Genomic DNA, 12,921 nt, shown 5'->3' with positions numbered 1-12,921 from the left:
GGGCAATCTTGGTTCCAGCCCAGGTGGGGAACATTTGTACCTTATCTCTGCACTGGAGCTGCTCTCGGATGACCTTGAGAGCAGCTTCATCTTTGGCCAGGTCCACCCCTTCCTCCTGCTCCGAATCCAGGGGGCTCCCTGCACCAGGGAGGGAAGGACAGGGGCGTGGTGGGCAGAGCAGGATTCAAGACCCCCCTTCCCACCTCAGGCCCCCAGGGCAGATCGGGCCCCAAACCTCCCTCTCAGGGATGCCTTCAGCCCCCAACAGCTGCCAAAGCCCAGAGCAGAGCCCCCCTCCCCTGCCCAGGACTCCAGGGGAGGTGCCGATTCCCCCGGCCCCGGAGCAGCAAGGACCAAAGTGGCAGCAGCTCTTCACGCCCCCACCCCCAGGTCCCCGTGCGGAAGGGGCAGCTGTGTGACGGCTGCTGCTGTCCGTGGGGTTCGCGGGGCTCAGGCCAGACTCCTGGGCTGGGGACCCCCCCCACCCCGTATCCCTGGGAGAGCGTCTGGGCCCAGGGTGTTCACATAATAAAATGCTGCCCCCACAAACTAGTGGTTTCCTTTCCTAAAAATCAGCTGGCACCTGATGGATCAGACTGAGCAGGTTCCAAACTTCTCCGAGGCTCTTACCTTCTATACAGGGACGTCTGTTTTCGAGCAAAACCACGAAAAGAATAGGAGAAAACTCCGAAGAGGGTCCTCCTTGCGCTCACGTACGTGCAAGTGAATGCTCTCTCAGTCCTCCAGGAGAGACCTCGAGAAGGAGACGTGCTGAAGCAAAGCCACAGGGATCTCCGAGGTTGCCCCTGTCCTGCACCCCTGTCCTGCCTGGCTGATGTCAAGATCTCTCTGTGAGGTCATCGCCTCCCCACCACCTTTGTCCAATAGGCTGAGGTCCTGCCAAAGGCCCTTGTGATGTCACTGCCACACCCACCCCTCCCCTGCAGTGCTGATGTCCTGCCCCTGTCCAGCCACACTGGATGTTTGAGCTGCTTCCCCTGGATCACCCCACGCAATGACTCTTCCTTGTGGGGATGACACCAACCACACAGTAAAACATCAGAGGCTTCTCCCCATGCTATGCTCAGTTTTTCATAAATTAGCAGACTTTATGGACAGAAGAGACAATTAGAGCATGTCATCTGACCCCCTGCATATCACATGCTTTCTGTAGCGCAAAGAGCTGGTTTTTGACTACACACGTTCCAGAAAGGCATCTAGTCTTCATTAGAAGACATCAAGAGGTGGGGAATTCCCACCACTTCCCTTTCTAGTTTGTTCCTTTGGTGATTCATCCTCACGGTTGAACATGTGTGCCCTCTTTCGAATACGAATTGGTCTCTTTTGAGTTTCCAGCCACTGCATCTTGTTATGCTTTTCTCTGCTAGATCAATGAGCCCTTTAATACCCGATAGTTTCTCTCCATGAAGTCACTTCAACACTTCAATGACGTCACCTCCCGATCTTTTTTATCATCTAAACAGGCTGAGCTCTCTCAATAGCTCACGAGCAGGCATTTTTCTCCAGCCCTCGAAATGTTTCATTGCTTTTTGCTGCCCCATCTCCAAGATTTCAAAATCTTTTTTCAAAGGTGGAAGCCAAATGCTCATGTTGAATGGCTTGCCCAGCATGGCCCCGAAATCCTCTTCACAGTCAGTGCTTTCCTGGCTACACTTCCCCATTCTGTAGGTGTGGCCTGCATGCTTTGTTGCTAGCTATAGGACCCTTCCTTTGGTTATTTTCCAACTTGTTTTCTTTGAATGGGTCCAGCTTCTCAAGGGATCCAATTGCTCTGTGACACTGCCCTGTCCTCATCATTAATTACCACTCTGCTACTATTTCATCACCCACCAATGTTAGCAGCAGTGATTTTTTATTTGGGTTGCAGTTCATTGATATTTATTTTCAAGAATTAGTCCCCGAGAGCCTCTTCATATCCCTAGTGCCCAGAACCTGCTCCACACAGCACAGTAAGAAAAGGCCGCCCAGCCCAGCTGTGCCATAGGGGCTAAGCACAGAATAACCTTAGGAGCTTGTGTCATCCATAGCTTCTGAACAACATGTGGGGGTCATCAGCTTACAAATACACTCTAGACCGATAGCGTAGACAGGCCCCAAATGTTTCTAAGTGTCCCGCCTTGAAAAAGAGGAGAGAAAAAAACAGAACCTTGATTAGCTTTATTTTATAGTGATGGAAACTGAGGCACAGAGAAGCAAAGAAATTCGCTCATGGTGAAAAAGCCAGGAATAGAAAACGGCAGATCTGCTGATAGTCAGTCCTGGGCCCTAGCCGTGTTTGTCCTGGCCTCTCTGCTTCAGCTCCAGCAACAACCCAAGTCGAGGTTTTCTTCTTCTCCATGTCCTTTAACTTCACGTCACTGCAGAAGAAAGATTGTTTCTGACCAGCTGGCTCTAATGCACGGAGATGTCTTTCCAGAAGACGTGCTCTGGCTCAGTCCCATGTCGTAGGTTTTCTGGAGGAAGTGCTCGGTGACGTTCTTGGGCCTGTGTTGCACAGAAGATGGACAGAATGGTCCTTTCTGACCTTAATTCTTTTTTTTCGCTAGGAGGGTAAGGCTGGACATTTTCTCTCATTCACTTTCCTTTGGAATAATTTCAATCCAGTCCAAAGGATTTCCTCTTCCATTGTGTATTCAGCACCTTTCCTAGCAAACAGTTCCTGTTCGAGCACAGGTTTCCAGTTTCAGGCTGTCCCAGGGTGAGATGGCCATGAAAGGGGTAGTAGCTCAACTGAACCTATCCCCAGGTGAAGGGAATAAGTGCAGGGGCAGAAGGAGAGGCCCCGAGATAGGACAGATTCTTCTGCTGGGCTGAGAGTATAATTGCATGCACTTCACTTCACTTCATTGGATGCATTCAGTGGAAAATACAGTGAGGAGATTTATATAAGCACAGAACGTGAAACAATGGGTGTTCTCATACACACTCACTTCAGATGAGCTATTAGCAGCAGGAGGGCGGGGAGGGGGAAGAAAACCTTTTGTAGTGATAATCAAGGTGGGCTATTTCCAGCCGTTTACAAGAACGTCTGAGGAACAGTGGGGGTGGGGGTGGGGAATAAACATGGGGAAATAGTTTTACTTTGTGTAATGACTCATCCATTCACAGTCTTTATTCAAGCCTAAATTAATTGTATGCAGTTTGCAAATTAGCTCCAATTCATCAGTCTCTTGTTGGAGTCTGTTTTTGAAGTCATTTTGTTGTAATATAGCAACTTTTAGGTCAGAGATTGAGTGACCAGAGAGATTGAAGTGTTCTCTGACTGGTTTATGAATGTTATAATTCTTGACATCTGATTTGTGTCCATTTATTCTTTTACGTAGAGACTGTCCGGTTTGGCCAATGTACATGGCAGGGGGCATTGCTGGCACATGATGGCATATATCACATTGGTAGATGTGCAGGTGAACGAGCCTCTGATAGTGTGGCTGATGTGATTAGGCCCTATGATGGTGTCCCCTGAATAGATATGTGGACACAGTTGGCAACGGGCTTTGTTGCAAGGATAGGTTCCTGGGTTAGTGGTTCTGTTGTGTGGTGTGTGGTTGCTGGTGAGTATTTGCTTCAGGTTGCGGGGCTGTCTGTAGTCAAGGACTGGCCTGTCTCTCAAGATTTGTGAGAGTGAAATGGCCCACCTTGAATATCACTACAAAAGGTTTTCTTTCCCCCGTTCCACTCTCCTGCTGGTAATAGCTCATCTGAAGTGAGTGTGTATGATAACACCCATTTTTTCACGTTCTGTGTGTATATAAATCTCCTCACTGTATTTTCCACTGAATGCATCCGATGAAGTGAGCTGTAGCTCACAAAAGCTTATGCTCAACTAAATTGTTTAGTCTCTAAGGTGCCACAAGTCCTCATTTTCTTTTTGCTTAGATGAATGGGTCTGTAGTTGCCTGGATCACTTTTTTCCCTCTTGCTTTACTAGCATCGGACACTAGATGGGGAGGAAGAGCCTCACCAGCTCTATAAAACCAGCTGGGGGAAGGCTGGGAGCAACAGGTATCAGAATAAGCTAGACCCGGGCTTCTCAAACTTTTGGTTTTGCTGGCCCCACTTTGAAAGTATTTCAGGCTATGACAACCCCCGACCCCCAAACAGTCATAGCAAGTTACTGTACGGACTCATAGAAACATACGCATGGTATTGCCACCCTTACTTCTGGGCTGCTACGGGCGGGGCACTGCCCTCAGAGCTGGGCAGCTGGAGAGGGACAGCTGTTGTAGCCCTCTTCCCCTCCTGCCCCCCCTCCCCTGAGAATATTTTTGTGATCTCTTGACCCCCCCACCCCCCCAAAGACTTGCAACCCCCTTTTGGGTCAGGACTCCCAGTTGGACTAATGCCGAGCTAGACAATCTCAAACCATGAACTAGTTCCCAGGCGTCTCTGGGCCGATTCTCAGAGGAGGGAGCTCCCAGAATCAGGCCCTCGATGGCTCTCCCAGTGCAGCAGGCCCTGGGTGCAGCGATCCGTTTGAAACAGGAACCCCTGCAAGATGCTCTCTACCTTCGGTTCCTGACCCCTCCAGGAGCCGAGTGCATCTTCCCCAGCCTCAGGCAGAGCTCAGAGCAGAGTCAGCAGCAGCAGCCCCTCCCCGGCGAGAGCTCCAAGTGAAGGCAGGGGCCTGGCAGAGAGAGGAGAGGGGCACAGGCAGGTCAGCGGAGGGGTGGAAGGTGGATCCCACCTCAGGAGATTTAACAGAGAGAGGAAAGCAGGGCTGTGAGCGCGCAGAAGAGAGACACCCCCCAGGAAATCCCCCCACCCCCCACCCCAGACACCGAGATCCCGGCCTGGCACAGGGGTTCGCTCCCCAACACTTACTCATGACAGCTGCAGCAAGGGGTCCCTGTGGGGCGGGAGGAGCTTCCACCCCGCTCCGGCTGGCTGGATCTGGAAAGAGAGAGAGAGAACAGGGAGAGGAGAGTGTGGTGAGGAGTTGGTGCCCAGGGGTCCCCCTGCCCCGCTCCTAGCTCTGGACCCCCATAGCAGGGGTATCTGTAGGTGTGTTCAGGGAAGGGCCGGGGGCTCTGCTCCACCAGGGCTGAGAGCGTCAGAGCAAAGTAACTGTAACACTGCTGAGTATTTTCAATGTTGCCTCGTCCTGAATGTCACTGATCCCCCAGTTTATAATGCGTCTCCCCGGCCGGTTCTCTTGCTAATTTGAACTTCAGGGAACACATCAAATCTCTCTCCTGCCCCCACATCTGCTGGGTATGGGCAACTGCCAGGGCCCTCTACACTGGTGTTAACATCTGGATCCTGGCCAAACTGGTTCTAGCCCATGTGGCCAACCCCCAGTGACCAAAAATCACAAGTCAGAGCCCCCCAAAACCATCAGATTGGCTGAAACAAGATGAGATTTTGAAAACAACTTTGGGTTCTGTTCTTGATCTCCTGGTGGTGCAGCCTTTAGGGGTCACCTTTTCAAGCTTTTCTCCCCAGCCAGGAGGGCTAGAACAAGAAAAACTTCCGACAAAAATGGCCAACCCCGCCAAAATCTTCTTCCAGAATCAGAAAAAATTAGTCCAGAATCATTGAAAACAGAATAATTTTTGGTTTTTGAATTTTCCAGGAAGACAGTGAATGTTTTCTATTAAAGCCGACACTTTCCACAAAAACTTGCCTTGAATCAAAACCCAATTTTTCCTTAAAAAAAAAAAAAAGTCAATGAACCATTTCAGTCCACTCGTTACAGCTGTTGTGAAATCCCTCATCCCACCCACCCCAGTTCCCACCACCTCCCCCCCAACTCCAGACCCTGCACCCATTGCACGCACAGCTGCGCCCCCTGCCTGGCCATAGGGCCCCTTCCCTGCCCCCCAAAGAGCAACTGCAGCAGATCCCAATGGGGGGATGCACACAGGGACCAGCCAGCTGCACCTGCTGCCGCTCAGCCCTGCAGGGTCCGTGTTTAGCCTCTCCCCGTCCCCGTCCCGGGCAGAGAAGCGCGGTACCTGGGGCTGTGCCAGGCCCATCCTGCCATGAAGATGCCCTGTGGGCTGTGGTGCCCTGGCAGAGGGAGAAGCTGCTGGATCCATCTGGGCTCCAGGCGAGCGTTGGGTTGGGATCAGGCCCCTCTGGGGTGGCTCAGCAGCTGGTTTGCAGGGCTGGTCACCTCCTGGCCCCTTGCAGATTGTCTGAACGTGGCAAGCTTCTCTCTAAGGGGAGCTCGGACAGTTCCTCCCAGACCTGTCAGTCACGACATTGCCTCCATGGTTTAGAACCGGTTGTGGGGTCCCCGTATCAGGATTCCCCCCTTATATCCCCTCACCACGCCCTGGAGGGACCAGATGAAGGGATCTCACTTCAGTCCTTGGCCCTGGCCTGCTGGGATCCCTCAGGCACGTGGTGACATTCACTCGTGTTCATCCACTCCCCACTTACAGGATTGTGACCAGTGGTGTCTCTCCCAAGCACCCCTGTCCCAATGCCACCCCAATGGGCTCCGGAGCTGTTGCCCCTCCATTCCACACCCAGTTATCTGGCTTCATACCCTCTCCCATGCTCCTGGTGTCACGCCCCACAATCTGCTTGGCTGAGAATTCATTCCCAGTGCTTCCAGCCCAGGGTCCTTGTCCCTCCCTTCCCCCTAGCCAGCCTGGGACAGGGGCAGCAGCTACCCCTGCAGCCCCACCAGCCGGAGCAAAACGGAGAACACGAGAGGCAAAAGCGCGTGCGTCTCCTTTTAGGGTTGTGCCTCCAGCCCAAGAACCAAATGGATTATCCAGTGGTTCTCCAACTTTTGTCCTGGTGACCCCTTCCACACAGCAAGCCTCTGAGTGCAACCCCCCTCCCCCGCCATTATACATTAAAAAACACTTTAATATATTTAACACTGTTATAATGGCTGGGGATGAAGCAGGGTTTGGGGGTGGAGGCTGACAGCTCATGACCCCCACATAATAACCTCACGACCCCCAGTTTGAGAACCCCTGGACTACACTGAGCATGCACAGACAGAGAGCCAGAGGGTTGAAAGGCCGCTGGGATGGACAAGACTTGTGGGGCTCTGAGAGACTGTCCCCCGTCCCGTCCCCCCCCCGCCGCCACCCCGCAGCAGTGTGAATTCAGCTCCAACCAGGGGCAGGAATCTGAAATCAGTTAAACAGCAGAGACTTCATGCAGGCAGAGGTCCAGCTTGCCAGGCAGGGACAGCTCCTTCCCTTCCAGGACGTGGGCATCGGCAAAACTCAAGCATCAGAAACCTGGGAATTACAGAGTTACGGTCCATGCCCAGGCAACCTCAACTCTTCTCCCTGGAGCAGGCAATAGGCACTGGGATTATCGGCATGTACAGCGGCTGCACTCACTGTGGGACCTGTAGCTGTACTGAAGGGTGGGGCAGGTCGAGAGAGGTGATAGGCGTTAGTTTGAGGAGTGTCCGAGCTGTGACTGGGCTACGAGGAAACCAGGGGTTGCTCCCACCCCATCAAAGCGCAGGAAGCCTTGTACCTTGAGGATCCAGTCTGCCTCATTTTGTTGCAAACTTGTGTATGTTGTCTCAGTAGCAAGGCACTGGGGGGGTCTTGCCATGGGGATTGGCAGCAGTGAGGTGGGATGCCAGAGCAGGCTGTGGGTTGAATGATGGGTAAGGGAAAGTCTAAGGTTAGATGGTATCCAGTGAGTGAGTGGGAAGTGGTTGGTACATTTCACATGTGCAGTATTGTGCAGGGATTGTGCTTAGTGTTTGAGCCCTGGGCAAGCGGAGGCAGCTCCTGTCCATGACAGTGAAAAGGCCGAGTGTGAGCGTATGTTGGACCTGTTGGGACATCACTCAGAGGGCGGAGTTACGGCTACCTGGGCACGTACCTGTATTTCCTGGCTTTTAGGTGGCTGAGATTTGCTAAACTCGATATTCTGGAACTGCTCCATTCATGGCCATGGATATTCTCATCCCCACTGCTGGAGAGCCTGGGATATGCACCAAGCGTGCCCGGACTCAGCTCCTCACCCTGGTGTCAGCGGTGTGTTCTTGGTGCATGCTCCCAGTATACCTGTTCTCCGCTCCACACCCACAGTGGTAGGGCTTCCCCACATACTGGCTCACAGGGGGTGCAGGAAGAGGTGCTCAGACACCCACAGAGGGGCAGAGACCCACAGAGCCCAGCTCACATGAGGGGGTCGAGGATCATTGGGAGGGAGGGGGCTCAGGACCCTCCCTCAAAAGCAATGGCCCCCCAGAACCATGCTCACATGAGGATGGAGGGCACAGAGGGTGGGGTCAGAACTACACAGTTGGCCAGGGCCCTCCCCCCTCCCCCAGATCCTGCCACTCGCACAAGGGACAGGCACACATGGGAAGTTTTAGGGAAACAGGCTCAGACTCCTCAAGGACAGGCCAAGGCCTTCCAGCTCCCAGATCCCATGGGGGTGTCAGCCATATATGGACTGGGAGGTGCCAGATCATGGCCCACACACCCCCGCTCCTATTCTCCCCCAGTCCCCATCCCTCTCCCCCACTCCTCCCTTCTCAGTGCCCCACCCCATCTAGCCCCCAACCTCAACCCCTCTCTGCCCCTATTCCCAGCCACTCTTCCGTCCTTCTCACCCTCCACTCCCAGCAAGCATTTGCATGTGGAATTCATTGTCATTTCAAAGACAGGGTTAGCACCTTCTGAGTATTCTGCTGTATTTGGATTAAGTTTCCCCAAAATAAATTATAATAATAATAAAAACCCTTGGAGAGAGGCAGATTAGAGCAAGATGCCTCCTTTTTTTAAGATACAGATTTCCTACCAAGGCTTGGATTTGAACTCCTAAGAGCATAAGACCTCCCACACTGGGTCAGCCCAAAGGTCCATCCAGCCCAGTGTCCTGTCTTCCGACAGTGGCCAGGGCCAGGTGCCCCAGAGGGAATGAATAAAACAGGGAATCATCAAGTGATCCATCCCCTCTTGCCCATTCCCAGTGTCTGGCAGAGGCTAGGGACACCATCCCTGCCCATCTTGGCTCATAGCCATGGATGGACCTGTTCTGCATGAATTCATGATGCCCGCTTCGGTTCAATGGCTGGACCATTCCCCCTGGAGTCATAACTAGCTTTCAAGCTCCTTCCCCTCTCTCCCTGCACGGGCACAGCGTGATCTGCTTGGCGTATGAGTCTCACACCGGCTCAGCAGCTGGCCAACCTAGAATCAAAGTGGTTCATAACGTGGTCATTTGATCTCCCCGAAAGGGCTGGGGGATGCCCTTCACTCTGCTGGGAGAACTTTCAGCCATCTAAAAAAAGAACAGGAGGACTTGTGGCACCTTAGAGACGAACACATTTATCTGAGCATAAGCTTTCAGGAGCTACAGCTCACTGCGTCGGATGCATTTAAAATTCTGGTGCAGTGATCTCAGCCCTGGCTGTAAGGAAAGCAGGTCAACTTTAGCTGGTTGGGGGCTTTGTTTGGGGGAGGAGGGGATCTCAGAAATCCCTTGTCCAAATGGCCCTGTGGGCACACACACCCCCCCCCCGAGGCACACAAACTGTCAAGGCTCCAAGTGAGTGGATGGATTTCAGAGCAGGTAGGAGATCGGTGCTTTAGGCAGGGAGCTGGCGCTTTGCTAGAATAAAATCTCTTTAGCTGCCCTCCACTAAGATCCCGTCCTTCAGCGCCTCGTCCCCAGGGCTCGCTTGGGACCCCAAGTGAGGGTCAGCCCCGGACTCCCCCCCACGGCGGGCTGAGTCACGCGACGCTGCCGGGACGGCAGTTCAGAGGGGGTGTTAGGACACTTTGGCCCATCAGTTAAAAGACAAAGAAACAAAGTCTGCCCTGGGGACCAACGGAGACATCTTCTCTCACTGCAGAGAAAAATCATTTCCCCTTCCACCCCAAAACGATCCGCGCTCATGATTTGCTGCCCAGCAGCGGAGTTCTTGTCTCGGGAGGCAACTTCAGCTCCTGCAGGTTACCCGCCTATTTTGCCCCCTTAACCCTCCTTCCATCTGGTCAGCGCACAGCCCCCTCACCAATAGACCCCGCCCGCCCCTGCCCCCATCTGGTCAGCACACAACCCCCTCCCCAATAGACCCAGGGTTCCCCAGTGTGATCGATGCACCCACCCAGGTCTTCTCCTCCCCCCCCACCCGGCACCTCCCTGCTCGCCCTTTCCCCGATCCGTGCACAACACTAGCCCCTCCTCACCTGCTGGTGGAGACCCCCAGCCCCTGATCGCTCCCTGGGCAGCCGGCGCCTGGATCCTGGCTCGCAGCTCGCCCAGGCTCGTGTCCCCTGGAGCGGGCTCAGAGCGAACCCGGCTGGCAGGCAGAGGGAGCAGCGAGGGGACGGGCTGCCCCGCCGGGAGCCGCCAGGCTCGGGGAGAGGGTCCCGCAGCTGCAGCCCCGCTCAGCTGGGCAGGTCAGCAACACCGAAGGGAAACGCACCCAGCTGTCTGTCCCCGGGGAGCAGGCAAAGAGCAGAGGCTCCAGCCGGTCAGGATCCCGCAGCGCTCCCCGCTCTTGTGTGGCTGCCTCCCGGGCTTATGGCTCGGGCTGGGCGGGGCGGGGCGTCCTCCTTAAATATGCCGCACCGCGAGATCCGGGGACACTGACACGGAATTATCCATATGAAGCGCATCGGGGAGCGGGATAGAGCCGCCCCCCACCCCCCGATGCGGCTCAGTGCAGCGTAGCCAGCTGCCGGGGAGAGCGCCTGGCCTGAGGCTGCGGGGAAGTGGGTGAGTCTCCCGGGCCAGCAGCTCAGGGGCTGGACAGGAGGGTCCCCTGGCCTGCGGGCTGTAGTTTGACCACCCCCGCTATCGACTGTCGGCCAGTGACGTATGATACCATATTAGGCGCGTCTTCCAGACATGTGGGTGGGAGGGGCGGGGCTGTGTCCTCCTGCTGCTCCACCCCTCCCCCTGTTCATAGGGTATCAGGGTTGGAAGGGACCTCAGCCGGTCATCTTGTCCAACCCCCTGCTCAAAGCAAGACCAATCCCCACTTTTTGCCCCAGATCCCAAATGGCCCCCTCAAGGATTGAACTCTCAACCTTGGGTTTAGCAGGCCAATGCTCAAACCACTGAGCTATCCCTACCCCCCCAAAGCAGGTCCGCATCCCTGGGTGGGCTCGAACCACCAACCTTTCGGTTAACAGCCAAATGTGCTAACCGATTGCGTCACAGAGACTGGGCAGCCAGGCCCCAGGCAGGGAGCAAGTGGCCATAGCCAGCTGCTGGGGAGAGCCTGGCTGGGGAGGGGCGGCAGCAGCAGCCCGATCCCTGCCCAGGCTCAGCTTCCCGGTGAGCCGCAGCCCCTCCCTGGCAGGCCCTGTGTGCAGCAGCTGGCTGCGGAGGGGCGACAGCCCAGTCCCCCCACACTCGGCTTTCCGGGGCAGTGGAAGTACCTTAAAGTGTGTGTGCTGGGGGGGGACGGGACCACTGGCGCCCGAACCGGGGCACTGCCCCCTGTACTACCCTTTCCCCTGAGGCCCCGCCCCCTCGCTCCTCCCCCCCACCTTACAATGTGGAAGTGGGAAGACAGGCGCTGGGGGGGGGTGTGTGTCTCTCTCTCTCTCCAGCTTGCAGAGAGGCTCTGACCCGCCCCATCCCTTCCTCTCCCTCCCCGCAAGTTGCCTTTTGGCCCCTCCCCCAATACTAAAACAGACAAGTTCTTATAATAAAAAAAGGGACTAGGGCCCCCCCCTTGAACTGCTGGGGGCCCCAAGCAATTGCTTAGGCTGAGTCTCTCTGTTTATACCCAGGGCTCTGAGTGTAGGTAGCCCAGCCCGGCCCATGTGCCTCAGTCTCCCCGAACCCTGCACCACCACCTCCAGCTGTTGAAACTGAACTCGCCTGGGCCTGGACCTGGGCCTGGGCCCCCCTGCCATGCCCCCCCCCGAACTGTACACCCTTCTCTGCCCCGGCCCCGCTGGCTCCCCCTGGGGACGACACTACTCTTCCTGGTTCCACACCATGACCGCCAAAGGCTCACAAACCAGCAGATAAAAAACTCTGCATTTAGTATTTTAAGTTTCATGATTTTTAAGTGGGTCTCATGGTTTTGAGGCCTGACTCATTTTGAACTCTTGCGTTTATCAATACAGAAATTATCTAACCCCTCTCTCTCTCTGTCACACACACACACGCGTCACTTAGTCTTACACACCTGCTGTGGGTGCTGACTCCCTGGGCGCAGGAACAGGGGGCGCGAGAGTGAGGCCTTGGGGGAAGGGGCAGAGTGGGGACGGGGCCATGGGACAAATCAAACTTCTCAAGAGCCTGTCTGTGCCCAATATAGTTTTAAGGGGCTCCTACCTCCCCTCTCCTGCCATGGCTCTTAAAACCAACTGAGAATCTGAACCGTCTGCTGCCTAGGGCCCTGTGGTGAGCGGAGCTAATGCCAACCCCAGTATGGCCTGATACGGCCTGCACCCTATTTGTGAGACTAAGGGTGAGAATTTTCACCGGGAGTGGGCTCAAGTCACTGCTGGGTAGCAGACCCGGTACAGCCAACCAGAAATCCTCCCTATCATCACTGGGGTTGGGTCCAGGCAAGCAAGGAAAAGAGAGACGTCTGGTGCACCCCCCTCCTTGCATTGCAGGCTGACATACGCGGTGGAATGTGAACTACCGCCCTGCACCGCCTCACATACTTGATTTGCCATGGCTTTCATGGGACGGTGGAGGTTGATGCTTCCCTAAACCCTCGGGATACAACTTTCCGACTCTCTTTTCCCCTCCCGCAGCCACTTGCACGCTAAACCCACTGAAAGTAGCAAACACTGAAAACCCATTGCAGGCAGCCTAGCTCCGGGCAAGCAGCAGGAATGGGACAGAAGGGCAGAAGCTCACGTGTTCTCCTCGCCCCAGGCAGAATGCCTTGTGCGGGCTGTACCTGGGGGGTGCAGGGGTGGAATGAGCCGGGGACGTGTGCCCGTTTGAGCAATTCATAGCAGGCAAATGAGGCACCTTTGG

The sequence above is a fragment of the Lepidochelys kempii genome, unplaced genomic scaffold, assembly GCF_965140265.1.
Source record: "Lepidochelys kempii isolate rLepKem1 unplaced genomic scaffold, rLepKem1.hap2 scaffold_54, whole genome shotgun sequence".
NCBI classification, from domain to species: domain Eukaryota; kingdom Metazoa; phylum Chordata; order Testudines; family Cheloniidae; genus Lepidochelys; species Lepidochelys kempii.
Note: the sequence above shows the minus strand (reverse complement) of the source record.